Below are 24913 nucleotides of genomic sequence, written 5' to 3'. Positions count from 1 at the left end.
ATTTTTTCTTAATAATTTTTTCTTCTTCTTTTAAAAAATTAAAAAATTTTTTTCTTAATACATTTTTTTCTTAATAATTTTTTTCTTATTTTTATTTGAAAAAATTAAAAAATTTATTTTAAAAAATTAAAAAAATTTTTTCTTAATAAAATTTTTCTTAATAATTTTTTTCTTATTTTTTATTATAATAGCTTTATTTTATTTTATCTTACTTTATTTTATTTTATTTTATTTTATCCTCTTTCTTTCTTTCTTTCTTTTTTTCTTTCTATTTTTTCTCCCTTTTATTCTGAGCCGTGTGGATGAAAGGCTCTTGGTGCTCCAGCCAGGCATCAGGGCTGTGCCTCTGAGGTGGGAGAGCCAACTTCAGGACACTGGTCCACAAGAGACCTCCCAGCTCCACGCAATACCAAACGGTGAAAATCTCTCAGAGATCTCCATCTCAACACCAAGACCCAGCTTCACTCAACGACCAGCAAGCTACAGTGCTGGACACCCTATGCCAAACAACTAGCAAGACAGGAACACAGCCCCATCCATTAGCAGAGAGGCTGCCTAAAATCATAATAAGGCCACAGACACCCCAAAATACACAACCAGACGTGGATGTGCCCACCAGAAAGACAAGATCCAGCCTCATCCACCAGAACACAGGCACTAGTCCCCTCCACCAGGAAGCCTACACAACCCACTGAACCAACCTTAGCCAATGGGGACAGATACCAAAAACAACGGGAACTACAAACCTGCAGCCCGTGAAAAGGAGACCCCAAACACAGTAAGATAAGCGAAATGAGAAGACAGAAAAACACACAGCAGATGAAGGAGCAAGGTAAAAACACACCAGACCTAACAAATGAAGAAGAAATAGGCAGTCTACCTGAAAAAGAATTCAGAATAATGATAGTAAAGATGATCCAAAATCTTGGAAATAGAATAGACAAAATGCAAGAAACATTTAACAAGGACGTAGAAGAACTAAAGAGGAACCAAGCAATGATGAAAAACACAATAAATGAAATTAAAAATACTCTAGAAAGGATCAATAGCAGAATAAATGAGGCAGAAGAATGGGTAAGTGACCTGGAAGATAAAATAGTGGAAATAACTACTGCAGAGCAGAATAAAGAGAAAAGAATGAAAAGAACTGAGGACAGTCTCAGAGACCTCTGGGACAACATTAAACACACCAACATTTGAACTATAGGGGTCCCAGAAGCAGAAGAGAAAAAGAAAGGGACTGAGAAAATATTTGAAGACATTATAGTTGAAAACTTCCCTAATATGGGAAAGGAAATAGTCAATCAAGTCCAGGAAGCACAGAGAGTCCCACACAGGATAAATCCAAGGAGAAACATGCCAAGACACATATTATTCAAACTATCAAAAATTAAATATAAAGAAAACATATTAAAAGCAGCAAGGGAAAAACAACAAATAACACACAAGGGAATCCCCATAAGGTTAACAGCTGATCTTTCAGCAGAAACTCTGCAAGCCAGAAGGGAGTGGCAGGATATACCTAAAGTGATGAAGGAGAAAAACCTACAACCAAGATTACTCTACCCAGCAAGGATCTCATTCAGATGTGATAGAGAAATTAAAACCTTTACAGACAAGCAAAAGCTGAGAGAGTTCAGCACCACCAAACCAGCTTTACAACAAATGCTAAAGGAACTTCTCTAGGCAAGAAACACAAGAGAAGGAAAACACTTACAATAACAAACCCAAAACACTTAAGAAAATGGGAATAGGAACATACGTATCGATAATTACCTTAAATGTAAATGGATTAAATGCTCCCACCAAAAGACACAGACTGGCTGAATGGATACAAAAACAAGACCCATATATATGCTGTCTACAAGAGACCCACTTCAGACCTAGGGACACATACAGACTGAAAGTGAGGGGATGGAAAAAGATATTCCATGCAAATGGAAATCAAAAGAAAGCTGGAGTAGCAATTCTCATATCAGACAAAATAGACCTTAAAATAAAGACTATTACAAGAGACAAAGAAGGACACTATATAATGATCAAGGGATCGATCCAAGAAGAAGGTATAACAGTTGTAAATATTTATGGACCCAACATAGGAGCACCTCAATACATAAGGCAAATACTGACAGCCATAAAAGGGGAAATCGACAGCAACACAATCATAGTAGGGGACTTTAACACCCCACTTTCACCAATGGACAGATCATCCAAAATGAAAATAAATAAGGAAACACAAGCTTTAAATGATACATTAAACAAGATGGACTTAATTGATATTTATAGGACATTCCACCCAAAAACAACAGAATACACATTTTTCTCAAGTGCTCATGGAACATTCTCCAGGATAGATCATATCTTGGGTCACAAATCAAGCCTTGGTAAATTTAAGAAAATTGAAATCGTATCAAGTATCTTTTCCGACCACAACACTATGAGACTAGATATCAATTACAGGAAAAGATCTGTAAAAAATACAAACACATGGAGGCTACACAATACACTACTTAATAACGAAGTGATCACTGAAGAAATCAAAGGGGAAATCAAAAAATACCTAGAAACAAATGACAATGGAGACACGATGACCCAAAACCTATGGGATGCAACAAAAGCAGTTCTAAGAGGGAATTTTATAGCAATACAAGCCTACCTCAAGAAACAGGAAACATCTCGAATAAACAACCTAACCTTGCACCTAAAGCAATTAGAGAAAGAAGAACAGAAAAACCCCAAAGATAGCAGAAGGAAAGAAATCATAAAGATCAAATCAGAAATAAATGAAAGAAAAAAAAAAAGAAATAAATGAAAAAGAAATGAAGGAAACAATAGCAAAGATCAATAAAACTAAAAGTTGGTTCTTTGAGAAGATAAACAAAATTGATAAACCATTAGCCAGACTCATCAAGAAAAAAAGGGAGAAGACTCAAATCAATAGAGTTAGAAATGAAAAAGGAAAAGTAACAACTGACACTGCAGAAATACAAACGATCATGAGAGATTACTACAAGCAACTCTATGCCAATAAAATGGACAACCTGGAAGAAATGGACAAATTCTTAGAAATGCACAACCTGCCGAGACTGAACCAGGAAGAAATAGAAAATATGAACAGACCAATCACAAGCACTGAAATTGAAACTGTGATTAAAAATCTTCCAACAAACAAAAGCCCAGGGCCAGATGGCTTCACAGGTGAATTCTATCAAACATTTAGAGAAGAGCTAACACCTATCCTTCTCAAACTCTTCCAAAGTATTGCAGAGGGAGGAACACTCCCCAACTCATTCTACAAGGCCACCATCACCCTGATACCAAAACCAGACAAAGATGTCACAAAGAAAGAAAACTACAGGCCAATATCACTGATGAACATAGATGCAAAAATCCTCAACAAAATACTAGCAAACAGAATCCAGCAGCACATTAAAAGGATCATACACCATGATCAAGTGGGGTTTATTCCAGGAATGCAAGGATTCTTCAATATATGGAAATCAATCAATGTGATACACCTTATTAACAAATTGAAGGAGAAAAACCATATGATCATCTCAATAGATGCAGAGAAAGCTTTCGACAAAATTCAACAGCCATTTATGATAAAAATCCTGCAGAAAGTAAGCATAGAGGGAATTTTCCTCAACATAATAAAGGCCATATATGACAAACCCACAGCCAACATTGTCCTCAATGGTGAAAAACTGAAACCATTTCCACTAAGATCAGGAACAAGACAAGGTTGCGCACTCTCACCACTATTCAACATAGTTTTGGAAGTGTTAGCCACAGCAATCAGAGAAGAAAAAGAAATAGAAGGAATCCAAATTGGCAAAGAAGAAGTAAAGCTGTCACTGTTTGCAGATGACATGATACTATACATAGAGAATCCTAAAGATGCTACCAGAAAACTACTAGAGCTAATCAATGAATTTGGTAAAGTAGCAGGATACAAAATTAATGCACAGAAATCTCTTGCATTCTTATATACTAATGATGAAAAATCTGAAAGCGAAATTAAGAAAACACTCCCATTTACCATTGCAACAAAAAGAATAAAATATCTAGGAATAAACCTACCTAAGGAGACAAAAGACCTGTATGCAGAAAATTATAAGACACTGATGAAAGAAATTAAAGATGACACAAATAGATGGAGAGATATACCATGTTCTTGGATTGGAAGAATCAACATTGTGAAAATGACTCTACTATCCAAAGCAATCTACAGATTCAATGCAATCCCTATCAAACTACCACTGGCATTTTTCACAGAACTAGAACAAAAAATCTCACAATTTGTATGGAAACACAAAAGACCCCGAATAGCCAAAGCACTCTTGAGAACGAAAAATGAAGCTGGAGGAATCAGGCTCCCTGACTTCAGACTATACTACAAAGCTGCAGTAATCAAGACAGTTTGGTACTGGCACAAAAACAGAAACATAGATCAATGGAACAGGATAGAAAGCCCAGAGATAAACCCACGCACATATGGTCACCTTATCCTTGATAAAGGAGGCAAGCATATACAGTGGAGAAAAGACAGCCTCTTCAATAAGTGGTGCTGGGAAAACTGGACAGCTACATGTAAAAGTATGAAATTAGAACACTCCCTAACACCATACACAAAAATAAACTCAAAATGGATTAACGACCTAAATGTAAGGCCAGGCTCTATCAAACTCTTAGAGGAAAACATAGGCAGAACACTCTATGACATAAATCACAGCAAGATCCTTTCTGACCCAGCTCCTAGAGAAATGGAAATAAAAACAAAAATAAACAAATGGGACCTAATGAAACGTAAAAGCTTTTGCACAGCAAAGGAAACCATAAACAAGACCAAAAGACAACGTTCAGAATAGGAGAAAATATTTGCAAATGAAGCAACTGACAAAGGATTAATCTCCAAGATTTACAAGCAGCTCATGCAGCTCAATAACCAAAAAACAAACAACCCAATCCAGAAATGGGCAGAAGACCTAAATAGACATTTCTCCAAAGAAGATATACAGATTGCCAACAAACACTTGAAAGAATGCTCAACATCATTAATCATTAGAGAAATGCAAATCAAAACTACAATGAGATATCATCTCACACCGGTCAGAATGGCCATCATCAAAAAAATCTAGAAACAATAAATGCTGGAGAGGGTGTGGAGAAAAGGGAACACTCTTGCACTGTTGGTGGGAATGTAAATTGATACAGCCACTATGGAGAACAGCATGGAGGTTCCTTAAAAAACTAAAAATAGAACTACCATACGACCCAGCAATCCCACTACTGGGCATATACCCTGAGAAAACCATAATTCAAAAAGAGTCATGCACCACAATGTTCATTGCAGCTCTATTTACAATAGCCAGGACATGGAAGCAACCTAAGTGTCCATCATCGGATGAATGGATAAAGAAGATGTGGCACATATATACAATGGAATATTACTCAGCCATAAAAAGAAACGAAATGGAGTTATTTGTAGTGAGGTGGATGGAGTTAGAGTCTGTCATACAGAGTGAAGTAAGTCAGAAAGAGACAAACAAATACAGTATGCTAACACATATATATGGAATCTAAGGAAAAAAAAAAAAAGGTCATGAAGAACCTAGTGGCAAGACAGGAATAAAGACACAGACCTACTAAAGAATGGACTTGAGGATATGGGGAGGGGGAAGGGTAAGATGTGACAAAGTGAGAGAGTGGCATGGACATATATACACTACCAAACGTAAAATAGATAGCTAGTGGGAAGCAACCGCATAGCACAGGGAGATCAGCTCTGTGCTTTGTGACCACCTAGAGGTGTGGGATAGGGAGGGCGGGAGGGAGGGAGATGCAAGAGGGAAGAGATATGGGAACATATGTATATGTATAACTGATTCACTTTGTTATAAAGCAGAAACTAACACACCATTGTAAAGCAATTATACTCCAATAAAGATGTTAAAAAAAAAAAAAAGACTGCTCTGGGGCCCCTTAAGACCTCCTCACGGAGCTTCTTGTACTCATTTGCCACTATTGGATTGGGCAAAACCCCTCCTAGGTTTATCTGCTGTCCTCAAGTCAGCCTGCCACACTGTCAGATCGCCCCCCCCTCCCCAGCTTCCTCTGCTACACATGCTGGTACTTTGAAGATCTTGAAGCTATTGGTGGTCTGACCCACCTGCTTCTATGTTGGGATTTGGAGGATACCTCTTCACTTAACCTTGTTGTAAATGTTGTCGATGGATTTTTAATTTTTTGCTACCTAGCTACTCTATTTTTATGTGGAAATTCTGGGAGATTTAAAAACCATGCTGCTGTCACTGTTATCTTCCCAGAATCCCTCCCTGGTAACCATTTTCTCATAGTTTGTCTTTGAATATGAACACTTTAAATATACAGATGTTTTCAATTTTTATTTAGTCAAATCTGTTTGATCTTCACCCATTGTTTTCAACGCTTAAAAAGTCCTTCGCCATGTAGATGTTAAATAAAAATATCTTTACAATTTCTTATGAGATTTTAAGTTTCATTTTGTATATATACCTGTCTTGCTCATATCATCTATTTGAAAATTATTTTGTAAAATACTACTTATTAACTTAATATCTAAGTTAATTATTTTTCTCCTCCAAATCCATTTATTCAATTTGTAAATCTTCCTTTATTATAGCTCAGTTGTAAATATCAAGCTCTATATCTAAGTTATTTCTTCTTGATATGTTATTTCTGTGATCATACCAAAATGCTTATTTATTTCAGATTAATATTATATTTTAATGTCTAGGCCATGTCCCTCCTCACTATTTTTTTATTAAAAAAATAGTTTAGCTGTTTTTATCCATATTTTTTCCTAATGAATTCCAGCGGAGGGAAAGTCCAAAGTCAATGTTGGGGGTAGTAGCCCTTTGGTTCTCTGATAAGTTTCTTTTTAAAAAGTAGCCATGTTTCCTTGTTTGACCTCTTCCAAATGTTGTGTAATATCCCAAGAGGTGTTATCTGTGATTGTATCTCAGGACAGGTTAACAAGGCTCATGACACCTTATTCAAGGTGGGTCAAATGAATTTGGGGGAAGGCATAGGCCTGACATTAGACCCGTTCAGTAGGATGATGGGACAGCCATTGAGCTGGAGAATACCATCTGAAAGTCAAAATTCAACCAAGCAGACAAGACTTCTTGTGCCAAGAAACTTAACCTTTCCAGCCGTGATTCAGGAAAGGGCTCAGCATTGGTTGGTCCAAGATGGAGAAGAGGGGGCATCCGCAGGTAACAAGAATCCAGCACTAAGCTTCAGTTCAGAGCAAACGCTTCTTACAACCAGCAACAAATATTTGCATATAGCTGGGTAGAGCCAAGACTGTGATATGAAGCCATGGAACTGAACAAAGTTAATGGAATTATAAGAAATGCTAATCCATGATCTTGATCTCTCAAGGTTGCTGAAACCAACTGACCTGCACAACCACAAGCAATACAACATATTTGCATTCTGGAGTTGATTTTTTTCCTACATGGGGCTTTCAGCCCTGACCTTGTGAGGTGAGAACTGACAGCTTATAAGAGAGCTTTTGTCTCTCTTGCTAAGAAGAAAACAAAAACAAAATTAATATGCCCAATAAATGGAATGTAAAGACTCCCATCTTATAAATATACTTGGAAAAATACTCTGGAATATCTCATATAAGACCTCAGCCTAGAGCCTCAGCTGAGGTTCAGTAGATTTTATTTTATGTGCAGCCTGCTATTTAAAGGGATAGAAGGAGTCAAATAGTAAAACTCAGCCTTCAGGAAGATGCAGAGATACTAAACAGGAACAGACAGCTCATGTTTGTTGCCTGTGAATCCTTGAGTGACACTGGTCCATTAATTTTTTTGTGTTTTTTTCTCTTTCCAGCAGTCAGAGCCTTCACTGCACCTGCAAGAAAGCATATTCACTGATTCTGTTAACTCATTCAGTTTAGAGCTCTGAGAACTTGTAAGGACGACCACTTCCCTCTCCCTCGCTTTACAGGCCTAGAGAGGAAGCCCACAGGCCTGGAGAGGTGGAGGGACTTTCCCCTGCAACTTGTCAGAGCCAGACCTGCTGGGTCATTGCTGCAGAATGGCAGCTGCGTTCACAGGTTTGACTCTTCTCATTTCACAGATGGGTCAAGTAAACCCAAAAACAGGGGGACTGTGTGGACAGATTACTAAGGGATGTTCTGGGAATTCTCCTGGTAAGAAAAGTATCAGGCTGGCTCCTTAGAAGGACCAGATCTTACATGTGGTCGCTTTTGCCTAAACTGCCCATAAAGCCCTCCCAGAAGCTTCAGTCCTATCAATATCCACAAATAGAACAAATAAGCAGTGCATTTTAATTATCTAAAGAAAACAGTAAGGGATTATTTTAAGCTAGGAGGGCTGCCATAACACCCTAAGTAAAGTCAATACATTGCTTAGTACAAGAATTAATTAGTGTTTAAATAATAGAAATGACTATCAATTACCAAACATTATCACACATTACTTGCTGTGCAAACAACTTTTTTTACTATTATTAATAATTCCAGGTACTGGTTTTCTGTAATTATAAGCCACAATTTTCCTTTGGATGAATAGCCAAGCAGAGTTACAGTGCAAAGTCAAGTCCCTACTCAAACCAGTAATAGTCACCTGGTGCTGTCCCCTTCTGCTGACCCTTTCTTGCTTCTCAGTCTCCATTCTTTGCTGTCAGAGAAACCTAAGAGAATCAATCGCTTAGTATTTGCTCGTTATGGTCAGAACTAGCTTTGATATTAAAATCAAACATCCAAGAAAACACCTAAGGTGACATTTTCTGTTTCTGAGCATGGCTTACTTGATGAAATCATTCCACCTGTGTGAGCAGGTTTTGCTGGGTACCAGATGACAGGGGGCAACGTGACTGATTAGGGGCCCTGGGCCTGTAGTTTAGAAGATCAGAGTTCAGACCCCTACCCTTTAATAATCTCAATGCGGGATTTCAGACAAGTTATTTAAGCACCTTGAGATTTCATTCTCCCAGTTAGGAAAGGTAGACTGTGCTCCTAGCCATTTATTTCACAAGGGAATAAGTGAGGATGATAATAAGACATGTGATAGATGAAGAAAAACTTTGCTCTCCTTTGCTCATTTAAAATAAGTTGTCAGTTAACTCTCAGGCTGATTATGACTGGGTCAGCCCTCTATTCTGTATGAACAGGGCCCGAGGAACAAAGGTACAGGCCCTGGCTGTTCCTCACCCTCCTTGTCGCCTCTGAAATTCACAAAGTCAGGGCCTGCCCCATTAACAGAGCTGTGCTAAGCTCCCGTGTGCAGGCACCATCTTCAAATGATCCATGGATTTTCTCATTGTATCCTCTCAGCAAGCTTATGAGGGAAGCCATTTTTGCCCCCTTTTTACAAATAAAGAAACAGAGACACAAAAAGGTTAAGGCCAGAGAGCTAGCAAATGACAGAGCCTGGATATCAAGTGGGAGGACTCTTCACGCCCTGCTAACGGTCAAAAGCACAGTTGTCACTCTTGGAGTGGGCTTCTGCCCCGCAACCTGCCTCCTTTCTTGTTTCAGGAGCCCGGGTCTAACCACTTAGAAGGCAATTATCTCGCATCAAAGGGCCTTCCAAGCAGAAGCCTCCGCTTCCTCCAGGAAGCTCTCCATAGCGCTCCCCCGCACCTGGGCCCACCCGTCCTGGCTCTCAGCTCAGTGACTAGGAGCTTCTGGAGAACAGGGACAATTTATTGGTGAGCTCCTAGGCCCTTACCTAGGGTCTACCTCTAGTAGGAAAATGTTTATATAACAAATCTCTCTGTCTCATCCACACACCCAACACACTCACACAAGGACTGATGACTGTCAGTCACCTGAAGTCCCAGAAGGCCTCTCCAGAAGTCTGGGGTTATAATCTCTTCCCTCTGACCAAAGACCCTCTCTATACCTGCCCCAAACGTGGCTGCAGGGGGTGGAGGAGGAGAGAATGGCTGCCCCACTCGAATTCTTCTGGGTTTACCTCCAGCATGGTGAGGGGGTTTCTGGTACCTCCTAACTCATCCCCTTCTGCACCTTCCTCCCAAGATACTTGATATCTTTCTCCAGACCCTTCCTCCAGGGGTCTTAGAGTAGGCAGCAGATGGAGTCCATGAGAGTGAGAGGATGCCTCTCTCTACTCAGTTCCACCCTTTCCCGCTGCCTGTGAGCCACCTGCACCCCGCTAACCACACCACCCTATCTTAAAAGGTGACTGCAATAAAACAGGAAATAAAAAGCAGAAAGCCCATATTCTTCGGCTGATCAGTCTTTGTAATAACTGCTACAAGGTGGAACAGAAATAAATTTATGAACTATCTGAGCTGCAATTTCTGGATTTCAAAGTAATCCAGTCTTGGGGAAATGTCAGTTTCAATTGAACAGGAAAACAAACTTCAAGTAGCTGGCATTCCCCAACCTGAGCAATCGCCGAGGCCGTAAATGTGGTAATTGCTCCTCTAGAGCTTGCAAGTCCTGTGCTGGGCTGGGTGGCCTCGTGCGTTTGTGCTAGCATCCCATTCCTCTACAGACTCACGTCTCACCCCCTCTCCAGCGCCTCTCCTGGAACACCGTGGAAGGGGTATCGATATTTCAACCAGCAGCTGGTCTACGGAACTCAGAACACAAGGGAAGAGAGCCGGCTGTGCTGTTGAAAGCAGGAGCCATCCTGGATCCCAGCACAAGCCAGGCTGGATCCATAAGAGGCCTCCAGGGAACTCAGAAAGTTCACCTGGGTCAATGGGAAATGAGTCAGAGGGGCTTGGCCGGCCCTGGCACTGACAGACGCTGCTTCTCACGGACTTATCAGGGTTGCCAGGGCCTGTGGGTGGAGTGGCCTGGATGACACAGTAATCTGCTGCAGGTAAGGCAAGGTTCTGCTCAAAGGCACCCACTCACCCAGAGGGACCAGGAAAAACAATGACTCAAAAGGCCCTGGATCGTGCTTTTGCTCGTTTTCTGAACATCTCAGTGAGTCTCAGCATCTGTTCTTGTGGTTAGGGCTTTATTGACTCACCTACTGTGGGACTGTCTGAAATTTCTTGGGCAAAAATCTCTTTCCTTTCTTTGTTTGTAAATTAGGTAAATCTTTATGGTTCCTTATAAACTCTTTGCCTCTTCCCTCACCAGTTTTCTGCGCAATTGACCACACCCTCCTTTGTAGAGCCCTCTCATTCTTTGCTCCCAGGACACTACCCTCCCTGGATGTTTCTCCTTCTCTTGGCTGCTCTTCTCTGAGGACTCTTGTTCATTTGTCCTCGAATGCTGGCCTCTTCGAAGTTCTACCCTTCACATTCTTCTTGCTCTATACTCTCCCCCGAGGGTCCCTATCCAGGCCCACGTATGTGTGCATTATGGCCCAGCTGAGACCTCACTCAAGTTCTAGGCCCCATGTTTACTGGACCACTCCCCTTGGACATCTCACAGGTGCCTCAAATTCAGTGTAACTAAGCACATCATCTTCCCCCTATATTCCCATCTCAGTGAATAGTTACCCAAGGAAGAACCACAGGAGACATTCTAAACTAATTCCTCTCTCTAAGCTACTGTGTCATGGCATTCTGTTTTCTAAGTCTCTTTTGAACCTCTCTGTTCTTCTCCATCTCCTCCCTCATCATCTTGGTTCCGGTGACCATAAGCCTTCACCTGACAGCTACAATAGTCTCCTAATACATCACTCTGCTTCTAGTGTGACTCTCTCAGCAATAGTCACAATAATACTGCATACTGAAAACTTCAACATCTCGTAAAAACAAAGACAGTTATTTCTCTCATGAGTTTGTGGGGCAGCTGGGCTGACTGTGCTTCAGGCTGCAGCAGCTGGGTTGGCTCTGCTCCATTTGTCTCCCATCTTCCTCCTGGGCCTCATGGGCCTGGGCAAAGACAGAGGTACAAGAGGACAAGTGGAAACACCCAAGGCTTCTTAATGCCTAGGCTTAGAAATGGCACATGGTTACTTCTACCACCTGCTACTGGTCAAAACAGATCATATGGCCTGGCCCAAAGTCAAGAGGTGGAGAAGCACCCTCAGTTCACTGGGAGACCATGGCAAGGGTGTGGATGCAGGAGGAAGTAAGCCCTGGGGCCAATAATGCAAACTACCACTGATCCTCTCTAATCCATTTTCCACCTGGTACCTGGATTTCTAACATGCAAATCTGATTATGTTACTCCCCACTGTCCTTGAGATAGAGTCTAAATTCATGATGTGACCCCAGCCTATCCCTCTTCTCACACCACCAATCACACTCTGCTCCTGCCATAGTGAATTATATTTATTTTCAAAATTTTCTTGAGTGCTCTTACCTCCAGGTCTTTGCACAGCTGGTTCCTCTGCCTGGAGCACTCCCTCATCCTCTTCTCAGCCCATAGCCTAGTCCGCATCCCATGCATCATCTGACTACTCCATTTGTCCTTCAGATCTCTTTAAATGTCACATCTTCCAAAACTCTCCCTAACGCCAAGATAGGGCTCTCCCTAGACACATTCCCTGGTCTCATGTACTTGTACCTGTAATAACACGTAACCATCCTAATTATAATCACCCGAGAAGAGGAACTATATCTTAGTCCTGGTGCTTAGCCACTGTGCCAGGGATATGGTAGGTACTCAATAAATAACTTTTTAATGGATGATTACTCCATGGGAATTTGTCCATGAATACAAAGTTTAGTGCCCCTCTTTTAACATAAAATCAGATAAATTTAGAGTAACTCTGTATATTTGAACCAAAATTGTTCTGATCCAGTTGATGAGAGGATTAGTCTGATAAATATCTCAGATCTGAGCATAAAGCTTGCCATATTTTGAATGGAGATCTATCTATTTATACATTAGCATGTTAAAAATACAACCACTGTGGAAAACAATATGGAGGTTCCTTAAACTAAAAATAGAACTACCATATGACCCAGCAACCCCACTACTGGGCATATACCCTGAGAAAACCATAATTCAATAAGAGACATGTACCACAATGTTCACTGCAGCACTATTTACAATAGCCCGGACATGGAACCAACCTAAATGTCCATCGACAGATGAATGGATAAAGAAGATGTGGCACATATATGCAATGGAATATTACTCAGCCATAAAAAGAAACGAAACTGAGTTATTTGTAGTGAGGTGGATGAACCTAGAGTCTGTCATACAGAGTGAAGTAAGTCAGAAAGAAAAACAAATACCGTATGCTAACACATATATATGGAATCTGAAAAAAAATTGTACTGATGAACCATTCCTGCAGGGCAGGAATAAAGATGTAGACATAGAGAATGGACTTGAGGATGTGGGGTGGGAGGGGGAAGCTGGGGCGAAGTGAGAGTAACATCGACATATATACACTACTGAATGTAAAATAGCTATTGGGAAGCAGCAGCATAGCACAGGGAGATCAGCTCAGTGCTTTGTGATGACCTAGAGAGGTGAGATAAGGAGTATGGGAGGGAGGCTCAAGAGGGAGGGGATATGGGGACATATGTATGCATATGGCTGATTCACTTTGTTGTACAACAGAAACTAACACAGTATTGTGAAGCAGTTATACTCCAGTAAAGATCTATTTAAAAAAATAGATAACACTTAATGTTTATATGCCAGACACTGTTGATTGCCTACCCAATAGCCATTCCGCTTCTTCTCTTTTAGCAGAGCCCCAACTCTACTTGGAGTGTCAATGTTCACACACACACACACACACACACACACACACACAGAGGACAACTTCTGATTGATCTATGCTAATCATAGAATCCCATTCCTCTTTGCCAGGGAATACCAGTACCCTGAATGGCCAGTGAAGTCCTGGGAAATGTTTCCTGTCTGATAAAAGAGAGAGTAGCAAGAGGAGAAACAGTCCTCCTCCACATGCTTGCCCTTTGTGCTTGGGATGGCATTTTGGGAAGACATGATTCTTGGAATGTGGCAGCCATCTTACCACCATGAGGGGAGACATTACTGATCTACTAAGAAAGGCAGAGCAGAAAGATGGACAGACCCTAGGTCCTTGCTGACCCTCAGTTGCTGCCCCCATGTTGGACCCACCTACCTCTAAGCTTTCTGTTACATGGAATAATTAAATGTCTTTATTGCTTAAGCCACTGGTATGTGGTTATTCTTTATTTGCAGCTGAAACAATTCCTGACACAAATGGCTTTGAAATGTACCTCTGAGTACCCCAAATTTGTTGTTAACAAATATCAGAGACTTCACATTACTCCAATCTGGTATTTAACATAGCTTTCTCAGGGCCTGAAGTGTTTTCACAGGTGGCTTTTATTGACTGTGGTGGCTGACGTTGGAGAATGGGATTCATTGCCATTAGGATTCTGCCACTCCTTTTGTTTGTTTTTTTAAATTTTTTTGTTTTGTTTTGTTTTTATTTTTATTGGGCTATAGGGGATGTGTTGGGAAATATCTCTGTAAGTTATGCCCTGCTAGGGAAATGTCCATTCTAATTTTCCTGGAATAGCTTTCGGAGCTTTTTCTTTTTCTTGGAGCTGCTGCTCTTGCTGGCAGCAGCCTCTTCAGGTCCACTGATGAGAGGCTCCTCCTTGGAAGAGAATTTCCTCTTTTTCTTGGGGACCCTCTTGTTTCCTGACTCTTCAGGGTCACTATCTGGTTCCACTTTGCGGAAAGATTCCTTCCTCTTGGGAAGACTTCCACTGCCAGCTGTCTCTTCAAGATCACTACTGACCAGCTCCTCCTTGGAAAAAGATTTCTTTTTTTTTGGGTTTGGAGAAGACAGATGGGTCTTCCAGTCCATTCTCCTGAGGAGCCTCCTGGGGCTTTTGCTTTTTCTTCTTTTTGGGTCTTTCACTTGTCTCCTCACATTCCTCCGGGGTACTACTGCTGTTTTCTGAAGACGCCAGGGCAATCGCAGCCAGCCTTTTCTTTTCCTTCTTCAAGCGTTTCTTCTCCTATTTCTCCAGCTTCCTAGTAATCTCAGCAGCCGCTTCCTCTGCCTGAACCATTGCCTCCTTCATGACATCCAGATTCTTTCGTGGAATCTCTCCAGTCTCATAGAAGGACAGCTGCTCCTCAACTTGTTCTCGAAGCTTCTCCCCAAATACACTGGTAGGTACCTCAGAGAAGCAATCAATTCGTGAGGCAATACTGCATTTCTTTGCCAGGTATTGGGAGATGCAGCCTTTGTTCTTGGCAGCTGCTCGGCCAATGAACGTAGAGTGGAAAATGAGTCCATATTTTGGGGTGTTACCCCTTGTCTTCAGGGCTCTGGAAAGTTGGTCCCTGTGCTGGGCCCAGGGGATCACTCAGACACCAGGGCTGGCCATCACCCCCATAGCAGAGGCCTATACAGGTCAGGGAGCCCTGGTCAACCACCACCATGATCCTTTTGTTTTTTAATCAGTGTTCCAATCCTCAGTTCTTTCTTATTATATTCCCTGCCTCTTCAAAGGAACTGAAAGGGTGGAGCTACAAACTCTTTATCTGTTTCTTGAGACTGGGAATAATTTACCAGTATGGTAGGGAGAATCTTTCCAAAGATATCCACCTTCTAATCCTCAGAACTTGTGATGATTTTACTTTACGTGGTAAAAGTGACTTTACAGATGTGATTAATTTAAGGACCTGCAATAGGGAGATTATCCTGGGTTATGTGGGTGGGTCCAATATGATCACAAGGGTCCTTAAAAGTAAAAGGGGGAAACGGAAGAAGAGCATGAGAGGGATAGGTGATCGTGGAAGAATGGGCCGAGAGATGCAATGTTGCTGGCTTTGAAGATGGAAGAAGGAGGCATGAACCCAGGGACGCAGACAGCCTCTAAAAAGGGGAAAAGGCAAGGAAAGGGATTCGCCCCTAGAGCTTCCAGAAAGAAATACAACTCTGCCAACACTTTGCTTTTAGCTCGGTGAGACTCATTTTAGATGTCTGACCTCCAGAGGTGTAAGGTAATAAATTTATATTTAATTTGGGGTACTTTGTTACAGTATCCATAGGAAATGAAAACAACTAGTTGACCTTATTGACTGCAAAAGCACCCCTGGTTCAGACAAGTGTCTGGGTGCTGCCTGCTTGAAGGAGCAAACTGTAAATCATAAACTCGCCAAAGCCAGCGGGGCTTTGGAGTAGTTCTAGTTTGGGGAGTGTCAGGAGTACGTAGTTCTCCTCAGGGGAGAAGAAAACCCCCATGAGATGAAAGACGCAGCACAAGCCCACCCTGGCTTGGAGTTCTAACTTCTTGTTTAACACTTTGGGAACAAGGACTTTGTATTCTGTTGACTTTTCATTGAGCTTCCCTCTCCCAACTCTTTTTTTCCTGCTAATGCTGGTGGCAGATACCAGAGTGTATCACTTACATCCTGTGAGCAGTCCTGCTGTTAGTAAGACCCTCAGCCCAGGCTGCAGGGAGGAGAGTGTGCTCAGACTCTGGCCCGCTGGAAAGACGTAGCCCTTTCTTTTATCAACAGCAGCAAACAATTGGTCATTCATTCAGCAAACATGAATTAAGTGCCAATTCACTGCACGATGTGAGATGCTGGGGATACCATGCTGTACAAAATAGATACGGCCCCATAGACTAATGGCAAACATTTATTTCTCACAGTTCTGGAGGCTGGAAGTCCAAGATCAGTGTGCTGGCGTGGTCAGGTTCTGGTGAGGACCCTCTTCCTGACTTGCATACAACTACCTTTTCTCTGTGTCCTTATGCAGCAGAGGGAAAGCCCTGGTCTCTTCATTCCTTATAGGGACACCAATTCCATCATGGTGTCCCTATTCCATCATGGATATAGGGCTCCATCCCCATGACCTCACCCAAAACTAATTACCTCCCAAAGATCCCACTTCCAAATGCCGTCACATTGGGGATTCGGGCTTCAACATAAGAATTTGAGGGGGGACACAAACATTCAGTCCACAGTATCCCCCTAAGTTCCTCTGGGGAAGATAGATGTTAAACCAAAAGACAACAAGTAAATATATAGTGTCACTTATGATAAGTGTGGTAAAGGAGGCTACTAGGATACTAAAAAAGAGAATAAAAGAGGGAACTGATTTAGATCAGGGGGCCACGAGAGGTATTTCTTAGGAAATGATATATAAACCGAGACCCAAAAGATAAGTAGGAATTTATCAGGGAAGAGAGATCCAGGCTCAAAGAGCACCATGTGCAAAGGCCCAGAGGCAAGAAGGGAGGGGGCAAGCTGCTGTGGCAGTTGTATTGTATATAAAAGAGAGCGGGGCACAAGAGGAGCTGGTGCCTTTTAAATGCCTTTGATGGTTTCAGACTAAAGTTTTGGTTTCCTTTTGTCAAGCTTTCTGAGGCATTAACTATGAATGCTCATTTACCGAAGAAAAGACAGTATAGAACAAGTCTCAGGCCCCCAAGCCCCATGATGCCAACCAGCCTGCAACCTGTCTCTCTCTAGAGGATTCAGGGCAGGGCAGGGGTGAGGGGAGGCCGCACCGCTTCTCTCCTTTCCGTCCATCTTTCTTTCTGGCCCAGCTTCTTTGCCATAACCTCTGGAGACTTTCAAAATTAGAATCATTACCTAAATAGGGAACCTGCAATGCAAATCAAATGAGAGGCTGCAGCAGGCTAATGAAGGCCAGTGACCTGGCGATCTAATGAAGATGAAGGGTTCTGTTACAGGTTAAGGACACCACCGCATCACCTGCTTGGAGCAGGAAGAGGTAAATTCAGGATTTTTACTGCTCAGGACAAAGTCAAGTAAAAATGAAATATATATCTCTATTTCTGCTTATATCTATTTACCTATAGCTACATCTATATCTCTATATCTCTGTATCTGTATCTATCTATATATATCCATGTGGCAAGGGGAGCAAAATAATATTTAGTTGCCTTGACAGGAAAAGGACTCTTCTTAAGTGGTCCGGGAATGGAGTTTCCCCCATTCTCATTCAAGCTTCAGGTGATGAGGTCATTAAAGGTCAGAAGATGAGACTCAAAAAGCAATATGGAAGAATATACTTTGGAATGGCTGAGCAGGTGTGTACATTCAAACTGAGGTGAAGAATTAACAGACAAATAATACAAAATAAAATATTTTGTCTTTTTATGTGTAATGAAATGTAAACATATTATGTGTATGCACTTAAAAACTTTGATAGCTGTATAAAAATGTAAAGCTAATTTACTCATTAAGAATCACTTATTGGACACCTGATATTTGCCAGGGATTATTCTATGAATAGATCTGGTTTTTCTCCATCTTGAATGTTTGAAAAACATAAGTAGTTTCCTAATTTCACTTGATTACAAATTTTGTGACAGTTTTGGAAAGTGCTTGCCTAGCATTGGTAGACAATCAACCCATCCTTTAATGGGTTTTCATTTTAGAAACTCAGTGAGATCCAGGCTAGTAGGCTCTGTTTATGTGTTTCCCCATTAATGCAGTGAGGTTATATTATCTTGGTTTTCTGGAATTTCATTCATTCGAGGAATGTTAATGTGTGAAGATGGGGTGTCTGAACAGCATGGTGAAGATGGCAATCAAGGTCAAAGCTCTCAGTGAGCTCTCCCAAATCAAGGAAATGTGGGGATCAATTTTCTCTATTAAACAATTTCAAGAAAGTTTTGGATGCCCAGAACTGGGAAAGATTCCTTTGAAAACCACTTATTCAGGGTAAGTCAATTAAGCCTGTATTTTCTCAGCTCATCCAGTTTTGCTGGTAGCTTTTGTTGGTTCATTTTCAGGAAAATTCAGCCCCGACTTTTATTGTCAATCATTTAATAGATTTTATTTTTATATCCTTTTATCCTGGCGCATCATTCTTTGTGTTCATAGATCAGTATTAGGGGGAATTTCTTTGCCAAGTAATGACCCATGTAGTCATAATAAAAGGGAAAATTTTCAAAGGTTTTTCAGAGCCAGAAAGCATTATTGCAGATACAAGTGGGTCTATAACTGTGTTGTCCAAATATCCCACCAAATTTATTAGCCATTTCCAGCTCTTTCATAATTGAGAGTAAACCTCTTGGTAATTGAAGCCAGAAAATAATCTGTTGAGTGTTAGACCTAGAAGGCATCTTGGATACCGTATAATCCAATTCATGCACTTTGAAATGAGGAGACTGAGGCCAAGCTTATTGACAACTTCCTGTCCATTCAAAATCTTCTAGGTCACGATCATTGGTTTCATAAATTACAAGCAGGATTCTTGACCCTTTCCATCAGTCTAAAATTGCTTCTTGAGAAAGGCTGAAAGAAGTTCATTTGCTTCAGACGATGCAGTCATGGTAGAATTAAGCCTAGAATTCAAGTCTCACTAGCATTCAATGAAGGATAATTTCTTATAGCCAAAAAAATCTGTAAAATGGGGATAACAGTACTTCCCCCACTGCACTGTTACGAGGGTTAAACAGAATCGAATATGTGAAATCATTATATTTACCTAGAGTTCATTTTTCAGTAGGTAACTTGCCTAATCAAAAAGGTAGATTTCTCAAATCACCTGAGGGTGAGTTTGCAGCTGGACTTCATCAAAGGGCTATAATCAAGGGCTGGAACCATTAACGCTCTCTCTCCACCTCCCCTCAGACCCTCCCTTCACATCTGTTTGATTCTTCTTTATCTGCAGACAAATCTTTTCTGCTTTTCTGATCCACAGATCATGGTCACCCAATTTACGTGTGGGAGAGACTGAATCTCTCGGTTTGCATTGGGTGTCTCAGGGAAGGGACTTTATTTGGTCATAGTCACGTGCAGACCAAGTAACTGGGTGTGTTGGGGTGTGGGTGTGGAGTGGAGACAGCAGTAGGGTTACCATAAATTTGGGAAGTGTCAAGGTGTAGGTAGTTCTCCTTAAGGGAGAAGGAAACCTTCATGAGATGAAAGACGCAGCCCAAGCCCACACTGGCTGGAGTTTTAAAGCTTCCTTTAACACTTTGGAAATCAGGACGTTGTACTCTATGGACTTTTCATCCTGCTTCCCCCTTCCCACCTCTTTTTTTTTCCTTGTAAGTGCAGTGCCCAGTGTATTATCACTTATATCCTGTGAGTAGTCCTCTGTGTAGTTACTAAAAACTTGTCTTAGTCAGCTCGGGTTGCTATAACAAAATACCACAAACAACGTAGCTTATATAACAACAAAGTTCATTTCTCACAGTTCTGGAGGCTGGAAGTTGGAGATCAGAGTGCCTGCTCAGTTGGATTCTGGTGAGGGCCCTCTTCTGGGTTGCAGACTGACGTCTTCTCACTGTGTCCTCACCAGGCAGTAAGGAGTGAGGGGGATGTCTGGAGTTTCCTTTATGAGGGCACAAATCCCATTCATGAGGGCTCCACTCTCATGACCTAATCATTTCCCAAAGGCACACCTCCTCATACTATTGCCTTTGGGGTTAGGATTTCAACAAATGAATTTTGAAGGAATACAAACATTCAGTCCATAACAGAACCTCAGTCCAAGTTGCAGAGTGGAGAGTGTGCTTGGACTCTGACCCACTGCAAAGATGTCAGCCCTTTCTTTTACCAGTAGCAATAAATGACGGCCGTTCATTCAACGAATGTTAACTAAGTGCCAATTCACTGCACAGTTTGTGATGTTGGGGATACAGTGTTGTACAAAATAGATATGGTCTTCATGTTCTTCCCCTAAATTCTTCTGGAGAAGACAGACATTAAACCAAAAGACAACAAATAAAAATATAACAACACATGATAAATATGATGAAGGAGAAAGACTACTAAGGGAGGATAATAGAGGGGACTAATTTACATTGGAGGGCACAGGAAGGTACCTCTTAGGAAATGATATGTAAACTGAGATCTGAGAGATAAATAGGAATGAATAAGGGAAAGAGCTGGAGGAAGAGAGATCTAGGTCCAGGAAACAGCAAATGTTTGGGGCCCATGTGCAAATGTCCTGAGGCAAGAAAGGGGTCGCTTTGGGCCCTCCCTGAGCTCCTATCACACAGGAAGTGATTCCTAGAAGTGGGGAGGAATAGTACTCAGAAGAAGAGGACTGACCAAATAGCCCTGCATGTGTTCCCTGTTACTGTAAAATATTGTACACATGAAGGTTTTATTAGAATTTCTACCCTTACATAGGCAGATTCATTATATAATTAACAACCTGACATGGGGACTTTTTGGAAGCTATTATACAATAAGTACTATGCAAGCAGACAGGGGCATTGTGTGGGCTTCTGCGGTGGTGGGAGAGGATGGCAGGACCCTTTAGATTCCAGGACCCAGCTCTGGACTCACCATTGGCCCTTTGGGACAGAGGTGAATGGTTGCCAATTTGTTCACCAGGTGAGTCAACAACAATTTGGTATTTCGTCTTTCTCCTCTTTTCCCTTCATGAATGTACAGTAATTTATTTCTAGATAGAAAATATTCTCTATAGAGCATATATTTGTGAACTTCTGTTATTAGGCTGGGATGTGAGGCGAATGCTTTTGGGGTTAGGGGTAGGGAAATGAAGTGATCCAGGTCCTTTGTCTCAGTTTTTCCCTCACTCACTTTAACTTTGGAGTTCTCATACAGGGCTCAAGAGTGGAAGAGATTGCTGACAGAGCTATCCCAGGGGTGGGCAAACTACAGCCCATGGGCCAAATCTGGCCTGCTACCTGTTCTTGTAAATAAAGTTTTATTGGAGCACAGTCATGCCCATTGGTTTACCTATTGTCTATTGCTGCTTTTTCACTTGACCAAATGGCCCACAAAGTCTAAATTATCTGGCCCTTTACAGGAAAAGTTCACCGAACCCTGGACTATACCACAGATTATCCATAAATTACTATGTGAATGATAATTTCACCCTAAAAAGCTAGGAACAAGAACCAAGGAAAAGTGTAAGGCCAGTGAAATTATTTTCTTTTCTTTTTTTTTAAGGAAATCTTTCTCTTTTTTTTAAAATTTATTTATTTATGGCTGTGTTGGGTCTTCGTTTCTGTGCGAGGGCTTTCTCTAGTTGTGGCAAGCGGGGGCTACTCTTCATCGCGGTGCGCGGGCCTCTCACTATCGTGGCCTCTCTTGTTGCGGAGCACAGGCTCCAGACGCGCAGGCTCAGTAATTGTGGCTCACGGGCCCAGTTGCTCCGCGGCATGTGGGATCCTCCCAGACCAGGGCTCGAACCCGTATCCCCTGCATCGGCAGGCAGATCCTCAACCACTGCGCCACCAGGGAAGCACAATTATTTTCTTTTCTTGAGAAAATAGTTCCATATTGAAAGGAAGGAAGAAAAAAGGAAGGAAGGAAGGGGAATAGAAGAGAAGAGAGAAGAAAAGAAAGGAAAGGAAAAGAAAAAAGAAAAGGAACTGATTTAGTCTGATCTAATTCTCTTATTTTACACATGAGAACATGAGGCTCAGAGAGGTAACAGGTCCTGCCTAAGATCCTAGGGCTAGTGGCCCACTCCCAGCGTCATGACTACTTCCCCTACTCAGTGAGGCCCTGTTACATGAGGTTGCTACAGTCCTTTGCTCCATTTTAGATACTCATAAAGAATTATATATTTTCCTCACTTGGGAGGTACAGGAATTAATAGCACACAAACCTTGGATAGTCCAAGACTTGCCTGATCACTAAGACCCAGGCCCCTTTCACTCTTCCACAATTAGGAAGAGGAGGAGGAAGTACGTTCAGAACTGCCCGGGGCGGGGAGGCAGTGCATGGGCTGGGCAAGTGTGAGCCCTGACACATCTGCTCTGTGGCTTCTCACATGTGTCTGCTGACACTAGTCAGGCTTCCCGAACAGGGCTGATGGATCTAAATAAATAATTTCAAGTACCCTGAACACCAGCCATCTGAATGCAGTCGAGTAGAGCGCTATCGGAGCTTGCATTCAGCACATGCCACTCATCCGTTCTTATCTGCCACTGTCAGCAGCATGTCAGCAGCTGGAGGTGCTTAATCCACATTCTTCAGTCTCCCCCATTTCCTCTCGGTTCTGGGAAGGGTTAGACAAACCCCCAATAGGGCTGGCCAACTTGCACGAGGCTAGGCCACTTGGCAGAGTGTCTGTTCTCTGAAGAGCAAGTTACGAGATGAGGTCTGGGAGCTGGGCTAATTCCCTTCTGGTCAGAAGGCTAGTGACCCAGCTGTGGGGCAGCTGCAACCCAGGCGAGTCACGTGACTTGCTGCCGTTGTCTCTGTTCCACTGCACTGCTCGTGCTGTCCTCCACGGGGGAGACGATGGCTCTGAATATTCATCCCAGCCCCTAAGTGGTCACAGCCCTTTCGAGCTCCCAGATGTTGACTTGGCCCTTTCGGTTCATGGTCCTTTCTGTCAGGTGATTTAGAAGGAAGCCCCCAGCGCTGGGTCAGAGGGCATTTGAGGCTAAGCAGCCATCCTGGTCTGTACCCGAAGTCATCTGCCCAGGAAGGCCACAGCATGTGCTCTCTTTGACCTCGGGTGAGTCTGTGGCCTCATTTCTTTTTAGGGCTGCTCATTTTCTGCCCACACCCCCAACGTCTGAGATCAGAGCAGCCCTTTGTTTAAAGGCTCCAGATGCCATTCTATCCCCAAGCTCTCTTCACAGTATTTCCCACCAGACTTTAAAGCTTCATGCAAAAAGGATTTGTAGGGACTTCCCTGATGGTCCAGTGGTTAAGTCTCCGCACTCCCAATGCAGCGGGCCCAGGTTTGATCCTTGGTCAGGGAACTAGATCCCGCATGCTGCAACTAAAAGATACTGCATGCTGCAATGAAGATCCCACACATGGCAACAAAGATCCCACATGCCGCAACTAAGACCCGGTGCAGCCAAATAAGTAAATAAATAATAAATATTAAAACAAACAAACAAAAAAGGTCAAAAAAAAAAAAAAAAAGAAGACTTGTAAAATAGGCCATACCAAGTCTAATTAATGGCCTAAAACTGCCTTCCCTAAGGCCTCATGTTCCATCATCCTCAACGAAGATGTGGCTGCAGGATTTGGTAACATTAGGGTTCTCCAGACCCCAAATCCATTAACAAAGATCCATACAGAGCACACCCACTAGGAGCGAGGCCACCCCCACCCCATACACTCCTTATTCTCCTAAATGACTCTCAAACTCCCTACACCTCCTTCCCCATCCTTGCTCTCGACAGATGTCTCTGAGAAAGTGAAGTAATCAGAAGAGAATTTCCACAGATCCCCACTACTGCATCTGCCCCCACCAGCATCTCACACATACTCTGCCTCTATGTACATTAGCTCAGATGAATATCCAGCTATCTCCTTTTGTCTTTCCAAGGACACCCTTCTAGCAATCTATCTTTCTCTCTCCTACATCATCAATGTCCCCTCTCTACTGAGTCGTTCCCATGAGTAGATAGCCATGCAGTTATTGCTCCCATATAAAAAGTAAAAAGTAAAAAACAAAAACACAAACAAAACCTCACCTTTTTCTTGACTCTTCTTTCCCCCACCAGCTACCATCCCATTTCTCTGCTGCAAAATTCTTTGGAGAGATGTAGGTACTAGCTGTCTTCAATTCCTCTCCTCCCATCTCTCCTAAACTCACTCCATCACACTCTTCTTGTCAAGATCACAAACGACCTCCAACTGGCTAAATCCAAAGAAAAACCAGAGTCCTCACTTTACTTGACCTATGAGCATCATTTGACGTGAGTGAACCCTTTCTCTCCTTGATACGTTCTCTTCACTAAGCTTCCAGGACCTCATGCTCTCTTGATTTTCTTCCTGTCTCAATGAACCCTTCTCAGTCTCTTCTGATTCATCCTCTTCTCCCTGCCTTTTCAGGGCTAGAATGCCCTGGGGCTCCAGCCTCTTCTCTTTTCTCTCTGACTTCATTTCCTTGATGATCTCATCATGTCTTTTGGCTTTAAATACCATCTATAGATCTCCAACCCAGACCTCACTCCTGAACTCCAGACTAGCATATGCAACTGCCTGCTTGGCATCTCTTCCTCAAACTTAACTTGTCCAAAATGTACTATCATTCTTCTCCTTCGA

The 24913-nt window shown here is 42.1% G+C and overlaps 1 non-coding gene and 1 pseudogene across 1 annotated transcript; both read right to left on the bottom strand.

The window, feature by feature from the left end:
• Positions 1–14468: 14468 nt before the first annotated feature.
• On the bottom strand, positions 14469–15000 carry LOC103017659 (nucleolar protein 56-like; annotated as a pseudogene).
• A 282-nt stretch (positions 15001–15282) lies between these two features.
• LOC114238190 (small nucleolar RNA SNORD86) lies at positions 15283–15368 on the bottom strand. The gene has a single exon (XR_003623602.1). It is a non-coding gene; the product is annotated as a small nucleolar RNA SNORD86 (small nucleolar RNA).
• Between the last annotated feature and the right edge of the window lie 9545 nt (positions 15369–24913).

The sequence above is a fragment of the Balaenoptera acutorostrata genome, chromosome 3, assembly GCF_949987535.1.
Source record: "Balaenoptera acutorostrata chromosome 3, mBalAcu1.1, whole genome shotgun sequence".
Taxonomy (NCBI): Eukaryota; Metazoa; Chordata; class Mammalia; order Artiodactyla; family Balaenopteridae; genus Balaenoptera; species Balaenoptera acutorostrata.
The sequence above is the reverse complement of the archived record's forward strand: the minus strand, read 5'-3'. Positions and strand labels throughout refer to the sequence as shown.